The following is a 9,250-nucleotide window of genomic DNA, read 5'->3' on the forward strand; positions in this document are numbered from 1 at the left end:
GCTCTGGTCTGTCCGCTCCGGTCTGTCCGCTCCGGCCTGTCCGCTCCGGCCTGTCCGCTCCGGTCTGTCCGCTCCGGCCTGTCCGCTCCGGTCTGTCCGATCCGGCCTGTCCGCTCCTGTCTGTCCGATCCGGTCTGTCCGCTCCTGTCTGTCCGCTCCGGCCTGTCCGCTCCGGCCTGTCCGCTCCGGCCTGTCCGCTCCTGTCTGTCCGCTCCGGCCTGTCCGCTCCGGCCTGTCCGCTCCGGCCTGTCCGCTCCGGTCTGTCCGCTCCGGCCTGTCCGCTCCGGCCTGTCCGCTCCGGCCTGTCCGCTCCGGCCTGTCCGCTCCGGTCTGTCCGCTCCGGTCTGTCCGCTCCGGCCTGTCCGCTCCGGTCTGTCCGATCCGGCCTGTCCGCTCCTGTCTGTCCGATCCGGTCTGTCCGCTCCTGTCTGTCCGCTCCGGCCTGTCCGCTCCGGCCTGTCCGCTCCGGCCTGTCCGCTCCGGTCTGTCCGCTCCGGTCTGTTTGCTCCGGCCTGTCCGCTCCGGCCTGTCCGCTCTGGTCTGTCCGCTCTGGTCTGTCCGATCCGGTCTGTCCGCTCCGGCCCGTCTGCCCTGGTCTGTCCGCTCTTGTCTGTTCGCTCCCTGCAGTGTCTTCGCAGGCAGACTAGCACCTGGCTGGAGAGTTTTCCGGCTTCTGTGGTCCTGGGGTGGGGACGCGCCTCTGGGTTCCTCCTGTGTGCAGTGAGGACATGTGTTCCTCCTGTGTGCAGTGAGGACGCATGTTCATCCCGTGTGCAGTGAGGATGCATGTGCAGTGAGGACGCAGTGAGGACGCAGTGACCTCCTGGGGCAGCGAGGCTGGAAGGAGGCGCGAACGGAGCGCTGCAATGCCAGGCCTCCAGCTCCAGGGCCCAAAGAGGCGGCTGCTCACTGCGCTTCGTCCTCAGAGCCCAGAGACCGTGCCGTCACCCCTCCGCCACCACTTAATGGAATAGAAAGTAAGAAAATGTTGAGATGAGATGATAAACCTTGACTGTGTGGCTCTTTGCTGAGGTTTCTTATCATGGTAACCAGGAACTTAGGGAGACCTCCACACCTTTAGCTTAGGGGAACATGTATTTGACTTAGGAGATATTTAGCTGTATTATTACATCATGTGAAACATTTCATTTTAATCTCCATTCCTGCTCCTCCCTGGATGTGTTTGCGCAGCCGTACGAGACGCTGGGCTCCACGCCTTCCTCCGGGCCCGTGTCTGCCCGCAGCCAGTGCGTGGCACAGGGCGCTCAGCGCACACCGCGCACACCGGCCGAGGCAGCTGCACCGAGGAAGGGGCCCGTGCCAAGCGCTCAGAGGCAGATGGAGGGGAGCCTGGGTCAGAGGGGTTGGGGGACCTTCAGGGCACTGCCCACACGAGTGGGCCTTGGTCCTAAAGGTCACTTTGACCCCAAATCCGGTTTTGGCTGTGCATCCTGAGGAAACCCCAAAGGACACGCTGGAGGCTGCGAACAAGCTGAGGGGCTGTGGCTGACACGCCACGTCGCAGCGGGGTTCGGGCGGCTGCGTGGCGGGGCTGGCAAGCTCTTCTCGTCCTCAGAGTGAGGGGTGGTGTGCGGGCTCGGAGAGAGGAGCTCGGCCCGCAGAAATCACTAGGGATGCTGAGCCTCTGCTTCTCGGCCACACCGTCCCCCGACGTGACAGGCACAGGGGCACCGTCACTGCTACGGCTCTGTGCGGCCACGCCTTTCCCCGTGTCCCCCCCCCCCCCCCCCCCGAGTTAGCTCCTGTGAGCGGCCACAGAAGGCACTCTTGTACTTGCCTCTTGCTCCACATCTGATGAGATTGCATTATCGTGGCTGATCATGTTGACGGCTGGACAAGGTTTCGCTGTCCACTCTATGACGGCTGATCCCCATTCTGCCACTGGGGAGGCTGGTCTTCTGTGGTGAAGCTTCTGGAGCCTTTTGTGGGTGCTCCATTAGTCATTCTGGGAGCTAACTGAGGGAGATTTTGCAATCTAATTAATTAGGTAATTAGACAGCTTCATTAAGCCCTTGTTATGTTCCAAGACATATGCTAGATTTTGTGAGGGAAAAGGTAAAACAGATGTGGATTCTATCCTCTTGGGGTGGAGTCCTGTAAACAAGGAGAGACAGGAAATGCTAAGGTCGCTCAGAGGCAAGCTGGACCTAGAGAACCAAGACGGAGAAAATGGAGGTTCCTGTTGGTGCGGCGCTGGGCAGGGCCTTGCAGGATGCAGACCGTTTGGGAGGAGGAGGACCCTGCCAGGCGCCTCCTTTCCTTGGAGAGACTGTGCGGTGACAGTGCGGGTCCCCAGGTGGCCGCTGGGCCAGGGCTGCCCGGGGAGAGCAGCCCTGGGTGTCCCGGGAGGCTAGCGGGGCTTGGGAAACGGGGGCGCGGACTGCGGTGGGGCTTTGCGGGATGGTCCTGCGCCCGCATCTGAAGCTCACGGTTCCCCAGACCCGGGGCCCTGAGCTCAGAAACCGCCACAGTCCCGCTCTCCACTCTCCGAGGCCTCCTGGCCTCTGCCCTGAGGGCACCCTCCCTTCCCCTCATCCAGAGCCACTCCCTCCGACTCCCTCCCGTGGGGTCAGATGCCACCTGGCGTCCTCCCCTCTGCCCTCCCTCCCCCCTCCCCGTTTGCTCTCCCCCCTCTTCCCTCCCCCCTCCTCCTGTGCTCTCTTCCCCTCCTCCCTCCTCTGCACTCTCCCCCACCCTCCCTCCTCCACCCTCACTTTCCCCCTTCCCTCCTCTCTCTCCCCCCTCCCCCTGCCCTCTCTCCTGCCCTCTCCAGGCCACTGACACCTGCCCAGCGGGCGCCACCTCTGTCTCGCAATCCCAGCCCGCTTCCCACTCACTCCATTTCCTCTGCTCTCTGCTTCGGTCTCTGGGAGCCACCCTGGCAGGAGCAGGGCTGGCGGCCACTCGGGGTTATGGAAAAGGCCTGGTTCCACTTGGCCCTGGGGCTCAGAGGTGAGCACCCGCCCATGGACCTGGAGGCCACATCAGGGCACAGGCCTGGCTCCATCCCAGATGGGAGGGATTCTCAGCATTGATGATTCTGTCTCCCTCTCCCTTCCTCTCTAAAGTCGGTTTAAAAAGGTCCAATTCCGGAAGCATCTGCAGAGTAGAATTGCAAAGGGAGCGGCTGTGGTTGCATTGTCACATTAGTTCTCTGTCAAGATGCTCAAACTATGCCTCAGCTCCCACCGTGCTGGACAGCATTGCTCTGAAGCTGCCGCTGCGTCTCCTTCCCCAGAGGCCCTGGCCTGTCCCGGCGTCTCCTTTCCATTTGGGGATGTTTCCTCTTGTGAGGCCGTTTTTGGGTCTGTTCTGTTTTGTTTCATTTTGGACACCATTTATGAAAAGTTTTAGAAGTGATTTAATGCTCTGGTTTATGGTATTTTCCTCCAGGAATAACACAGTTCCCTCTGTAATCCAAGTCTGTGCAGGTGATTCCCCACGGGGTTTGAGTCTCTGTGAGAGTGAGTTCTTGTTCACTCTTCAAAGATGTTTTTATTTACTCACTTTTACAGAGAGAGGAAGGGAAAGAGAGAAGCCATTTTGCTGCTCCACTTAGTGATGCACTCATTGGCTGACTGGGGATCGAACCCACAGCCTTGGGGTGACAGGGGACCCTCTCTGGCAGGGGTTCTTGTTCACTCTTAATTCTTAGTGTGCAGCCATTCCCGGCACCGACCCCGAGCCTGGTGGGTGAGGCACCCAGGCCTCCTTTCTGAGCTCCGCGCTCTCGTGGCTCCTGGAGTTGAGTAAACTCTGCTAAGCTGCTCAGCCTCCCAGCTGCTTTTTATGGAAACAGACGCCTCCAGTAACAACAGTAAAACCGCTAGCCCTCTCAATTTCCTTCTCTCAGGTCCTGGCCCTTAATATTTCACCGTTTTTTGGCCCTAGCTGGTTGGGCTGAGTGGATCGAGCATTGACCTGCAGACTGAGGGTCCTGGGTTCGATTCCAGTCAAGTGCACATGCCCGGGTTTCAGGCTTGATGCCCAGGGTGGGTGTGCAGGAGGCAGCCAATCAATGTTTCTCTCTCACCATTGACGTTTCTATTTCTCTCTCCCTTCCTCTCTGAAATCAATAAAAGAAATATATTTTTTTATTATTTATTTATTTATATATATATATTTTCAGTATTATGGAAATTTTAATAATGCTAACAAATTGTGGACCAGTAGTTTTATTGCTAGTTTCACCCAGTGGCCAGATAAGTTTCTACTGAATGATTACAAAAATGTTATACATAAATGTTAAAGGCACACTTTAAAATTAAATACCCATTGCTTTTGAAGTTATTTATTACATGTTCTTATAAGCTAATATCTTTTTTTTTTTAAATCAATCTTTATTGTTCATATTATTATAAAGGTTCCTCATTTCTTCCCCCCTCCACCAGGTTCCCACTCCACCCTCCGCCCCCTCCCCACCCCCCATTGTCCTCATCCATAGGTGCACAGTTTATGTTCAGTCTCTTCCCCCCTCCACCATTCCCCCTTTCCCCGAGAACTGTCAGTCCACTCCCCTCCCATATCGCCAACTCTACTACAATGAACAGCTATTGTTGTTCATCAGGTTTTTCAATCTCCTTTTTTTTTTTTTTAATTAATAAACTTTTACACTTCTAAGAATAAATTTTAAAATCTAATAATTTTAAACCTTGTTTTTTTTCTGCCCTGGGAATTGAGAAGCAAACTTGTTTACATGTAAACTTGCCCTTAGGCTATCAAAAGGTGTAGCCATTCAAGTGTAAATGGACACATTGTTTAAAGATAGCTGCTTTGGGAGAGAGGGAGGGGGGGCAAAAAAAAAAATCAATAAAATATGTAAAAATAAATAAATAAATAAAGATAGCTGCTGGAATCAAAGGTCAGATAAAGAGCTTCACTAATAAAAAAAAGCTAAAGGAGTTCATCACCGCCAAACCAGAATATGAATTGCTGAAGGGGGTTCTTTCAGAAGAGAAAGTAAATAAAGATAAAAATTATGAACAACAAATACGTAACTATCAACAAGTGAATCTAAAAACCAAGGAAATTAAAAAAATCTGATGAACAATATTATCTGTTGAATATAATAGAATCAGAGGTATGGAAGGGAAGTGAACTGACGATTCTTGGGGAAAAGGGGAGAGGAGGATGTGGGAAGAGACTGAACATAAACTGTGCACCTATGGATGAGGACAATGGGGAGTGGGGAAAGGGCAGAGGGTGGGGTGGGAACCTGGTGGAGGAGAGCAATGATGGTGGGGGGGAAAGGAATATTTGTAATAATATGAACAATAAAAACTTATTAAAAAAATAAAATAAAGATAGCTGCTGGTTGGAATTGGATTACTTGTTCTGGGTGGGAAGGGCTTGTCTTCCCCTTTCTCCATTAAAATTAAGGTGTTAGCTTTAAAACCTCTTTTTGGCAAGAGACCTTAAACTTTCAGAACTTTAAATTTTTCAGATAGTAAATCAGTTACTTAGCATTTTCTCAAATCAATAATACCTCCACATGCCCAAGGATACACTTCACACAAAAGACATTTCCAAATAGATCAATCAACCTCATCCAGGCCCCACACAAGGCACTCACAGATCAACACCCCAGCGCTATACTAACTCAACACATCCAGATCTAAGCCTTCATCACTTGATTCAGCAGACCTTCAAATTCCCCCAAAAGTTTCCAGCCATGTCTGAGAGGCAGCCTTGCAGCGGGGGCAGGCAAGGAGCGAGCTGTTTAGGGCCTGGCTGCTCCGGGCCTGGCCTCTGTTGCTCTGGTCCGTTCCACAACCAGCTGCTCCGGGTCTGGCCACTGCTGCTCCCGGCCTGGCAGCTGCTGCTCCGGGCCTGGCCACTCTCGACCCGGCTGCTCTGGGCCCAGCTGCTCCGGGCCCGGCTGCTTCGGGCCTGGCTGCTCCCAGCCTGTCTGATGCTGTTTTGGGCCTGGCCGCTCTCGACCTGGCTGCTCTGGGCTTGGTTGCTGCTGCTCCGGGCCCAGCCACTCCAGGCCTGGGTGCTCCTGGACTGGCCACCCTGGGCTTGGCCGCCTCTGCCTCAGGCCTGGCTACCACTGCCCCAGGTCTGGCTGCTCTAGGCCTGGCTGCTGCTGCTCTGGGGTCTGGCTGTTGCTGCTCCCGGCCCGGCTGCCACTGCCTTGTGCCTGGCCACTCTAGGCCTAGCTGCCACCATTCCAACATTCTGTCCTTTTTTTTTAAAACGCATTTATGTTGCAATGTTGGCTGCTGAGTTGAGTTCTGACTTAGTCTTGGATTTTTCAAGATCTTCTTTGTATTCTTTCTTAAGTAGTTTTACTATCTTTTGCTATAACTTGATTTCTTCACATTGAAAACTTCTTCGGTTTCTTCCTTCTTGTCCTGGAAGCTCAGCAGTTTGGCCTGTGGCACCCCTTTGTTCTCCATGGGCTCCTGCATGGCTTCAGCCTGTTGCCGGGGTTGGCGCCGCCCAGGAAGCAGCCCCTGGCCTCGGCTCCATGGCCCGCACTCAGCAGTCAAAGGCCCAGGGGCACCCCGCACCCCTGGGGCCCCATCGCCCGGCTCCTTGCTGGTGCCTGGCTGGCCGGTGTCCCGCAGGGGCTCCTGCTCCTCATCGCAGTCCTCCCAGTCTGGATTTTTTTTCTCCTTCCCTCCAGGGGAGTCTAGCATAAGAGTCAACAGACTGTCCTCTGCACGCAATGTGCGCGACTCCAGGGGCTCCGCTTTTTGCCGCTGGAATTCCGCCTCACAGCCCCGTCTCCTTCTGCCTGAGCCTGGGTCCCCAGGGTCTGGCCTAGAACTGGGGTTCAGAGCAGTCGGAACTGGGGCCCAGCAAGGCCGGAGCTCCTGTTTCCTTCCCGCCAGGGCAACAGCATCAGAGTCAACATTCCTTCCCTTGCGCTTAATATGCACGACTCCGGGGGTTTGGCCTTTCGCCGCTCCCCCAGGACTCCACCTCATAGCCCCGTCTCCCTCTGCTTGAGCCTGGGTCCCCAGGGATTGGCCTAGAACTGGGGTTCAGAGCAGTCGGGACTGGGGCTCAGCACCGCTGGAGGTTTTGTTTCTTCCCGCCAGGGCAATCCAGCATCAGAGTCAACATTCAGTCCCCTGCGCGCAATGTGCAAGACTCTGGGGGCTCCGCTTTTCGCTGCTCCCCTGGGATTCCACCTCTCAGCCCCGTCTCCCCCTGCCCGAGCCTGGGTCTGGCCCAGAACTAGGGCTTAGCGCTGCCGGTTCTGGGGTTCAGCCCAGTCCAGGGCTTTTATTTCCTTCCTGCTAGGGAACGCCAGGCAGGCACCCAGCCTTCTCCACTCCGGCTCTGTTCCCTCTGTGCACGTGCACGCGTGCGCAGCATGTCTCCGTACCTTAGGCTTTTTCAGCTCCTCTGATTTTCCTTCTGGTTTTCTCTTTCCTTCTTGTTGTAGAATTTTCAGTCAGTCAACTACCTGCAGCTCTGGGCAATGTCCACTCTACATTTTAGTTGTATTCCATTGAAATTGTGTGTGCTGCTGTGGTTAGGTGTCTACCTGAGCAGCCATCTTGGATCCTCCCCCAAGGTAATCAGAAATATATTTTTTTAAACAAAGAAAGTTAGGTCAGAGTTTGTCTTACCATCTTAAAAAAAATGCTTTCTTATAAAATTCCCCCCACCATTAAAAAAAATATTTTATTGATTTTTTTACAGAGAGGAAGGGAGAGAGTTAGAGAGCTAGAAACATCGATGAGAGAGAAACATCGATCAGCTGACTCTTGCACACCCCCTACTGGGGATGTGTTCGCAACCAATGTACATGCTCTTGACCGGAATTGAACCTGGGACCTTTCAGTCCGCAGATCGACGCTCTACCACTGAGCCAAACCGGCTTCAGCTCCCTCTACCATTTCATTAGCTCTCTGACGCCTTTAAAAAATGTCCTTATATTTTGCCCATTTTTCTTCTTATTCTTAGTGGGAGTGTTGGTTAGCATGTCTCTACCTGGTCTTCTGTGATCAGATTAAAACTCCTTGGGTGGCCCCTTATCTCAGGCACTAGCGTGTGCTGTGGGACCAGTATGACCTGGTCCCAGATGCCGGATTCCGGGGCCAGGACCCGTGCTGACACAGGAAGAGGTCCGGGCTCCTCAGGGCTCTGGGACAGTGGGAACAGTGCAGACGGAACACCCAACCCTTTCTAGAAGCTTATTCATGACTGTCCATTCCCGAGGGGCTGGGCGTGCTGCCCGCTCTTAGGTGTAAAGGGTCTGAGGGCCACGGAGACGGCCAGGCAGGCCCAGGCTGCTCCCAGTGTGGTGACAGGCAGATTCCCTTCGTGTGCATCAACCTCCGAGTCACCACCAAAGGAACAGATTCTATCGACCTCTTGTCACTATAGCCTCATTTAACAGATCTGTTCCTATCGATAGCCGTCTCCTAACCTCTCCTCCAAAACTCTGACCCTCTCCAGCCCACCCAGGCAGGCTGGCTTTCCTGCCTCATTGGCGATGTGAGAACTCTCCTGCCCACACGGCCACGGGGACGGCCCTGCTCTTCCCCACTGGCTGCTCTGTGAGGGGGGGGGCACCCTCCTGTGCAACAGGTCCCACCCTGAACCGGGCAGGAGCTGCGGGTGCCCGGGCAGGAGCTGGGGGTGCCCGGGCAGGAGCTGGGGGTGCCCGGGCAGGAGCTGGGGGTGCCTGGGCAGGAGCTGGGGGTGCCCGGGCAGGAGCTGGGAAGTGCCTGGGCAGGAGCTGGGGGTGCCCGGGCAGGAGCTGGGGGTGCCCGGGCAGGAGTTGGGAGGTGCCCCGTCAGGAGCTGGGGGTGCCCGGGCAGGAGCTGAGGGTGCCCGGGCAGAAGCTGGGAGGTGCCCCGTCAGGAGCTGGGGGTGCCCGGGCAGTGTATTTTTATTCTTGCCTTTCCATTTTTTTCCTACTGAGTAATACTTGTGGAGACCTTCCAGTGACTGAAAACCTGGCAAATAGGAATCAAGAAGGACCAGTTTGTTGCACCAACTTCTCCGGGGGAGACAGAGGGGGGGAAGGGGGTAGGAGCCCAGCTCTGTGGGAGGGCAAGGAGGGCGCTGGGAATTCAGTGTGGAGTTCGTCTTCCTTGGTTTGACTGTTCAGAACATGGTGTAGTGGTCACCACTGGTCACCCATGGTCCCCCTGAATGGACTGTCACATCAGATAGAATGTTTATTTAGAGCACTGTAGTTAAGAATTCACCCTCCAGCCCTAGCTGGTTTGGCTCAGTGGATAGAGTGTTGGCCTGCAGAAGG

The sequence above is a fragment of the Pipistrellus kuhlii genome, unplaced genomic scaffold, assembly GCF_014108245.1.
Source record: "Pipistrellus kuhlii isolate mPipKuh1 unplaced genomic scaffold, mPipKuh1.p scaffold_m20_p_121, whole genome shotgun sequence".
Lineage (NCBI taxonomy): Eukaryota > Metazoa > Chordata > Mammalia > Chiroptera > Vespertilionidae > Pipistrellus > Pipistrellus kuhlii.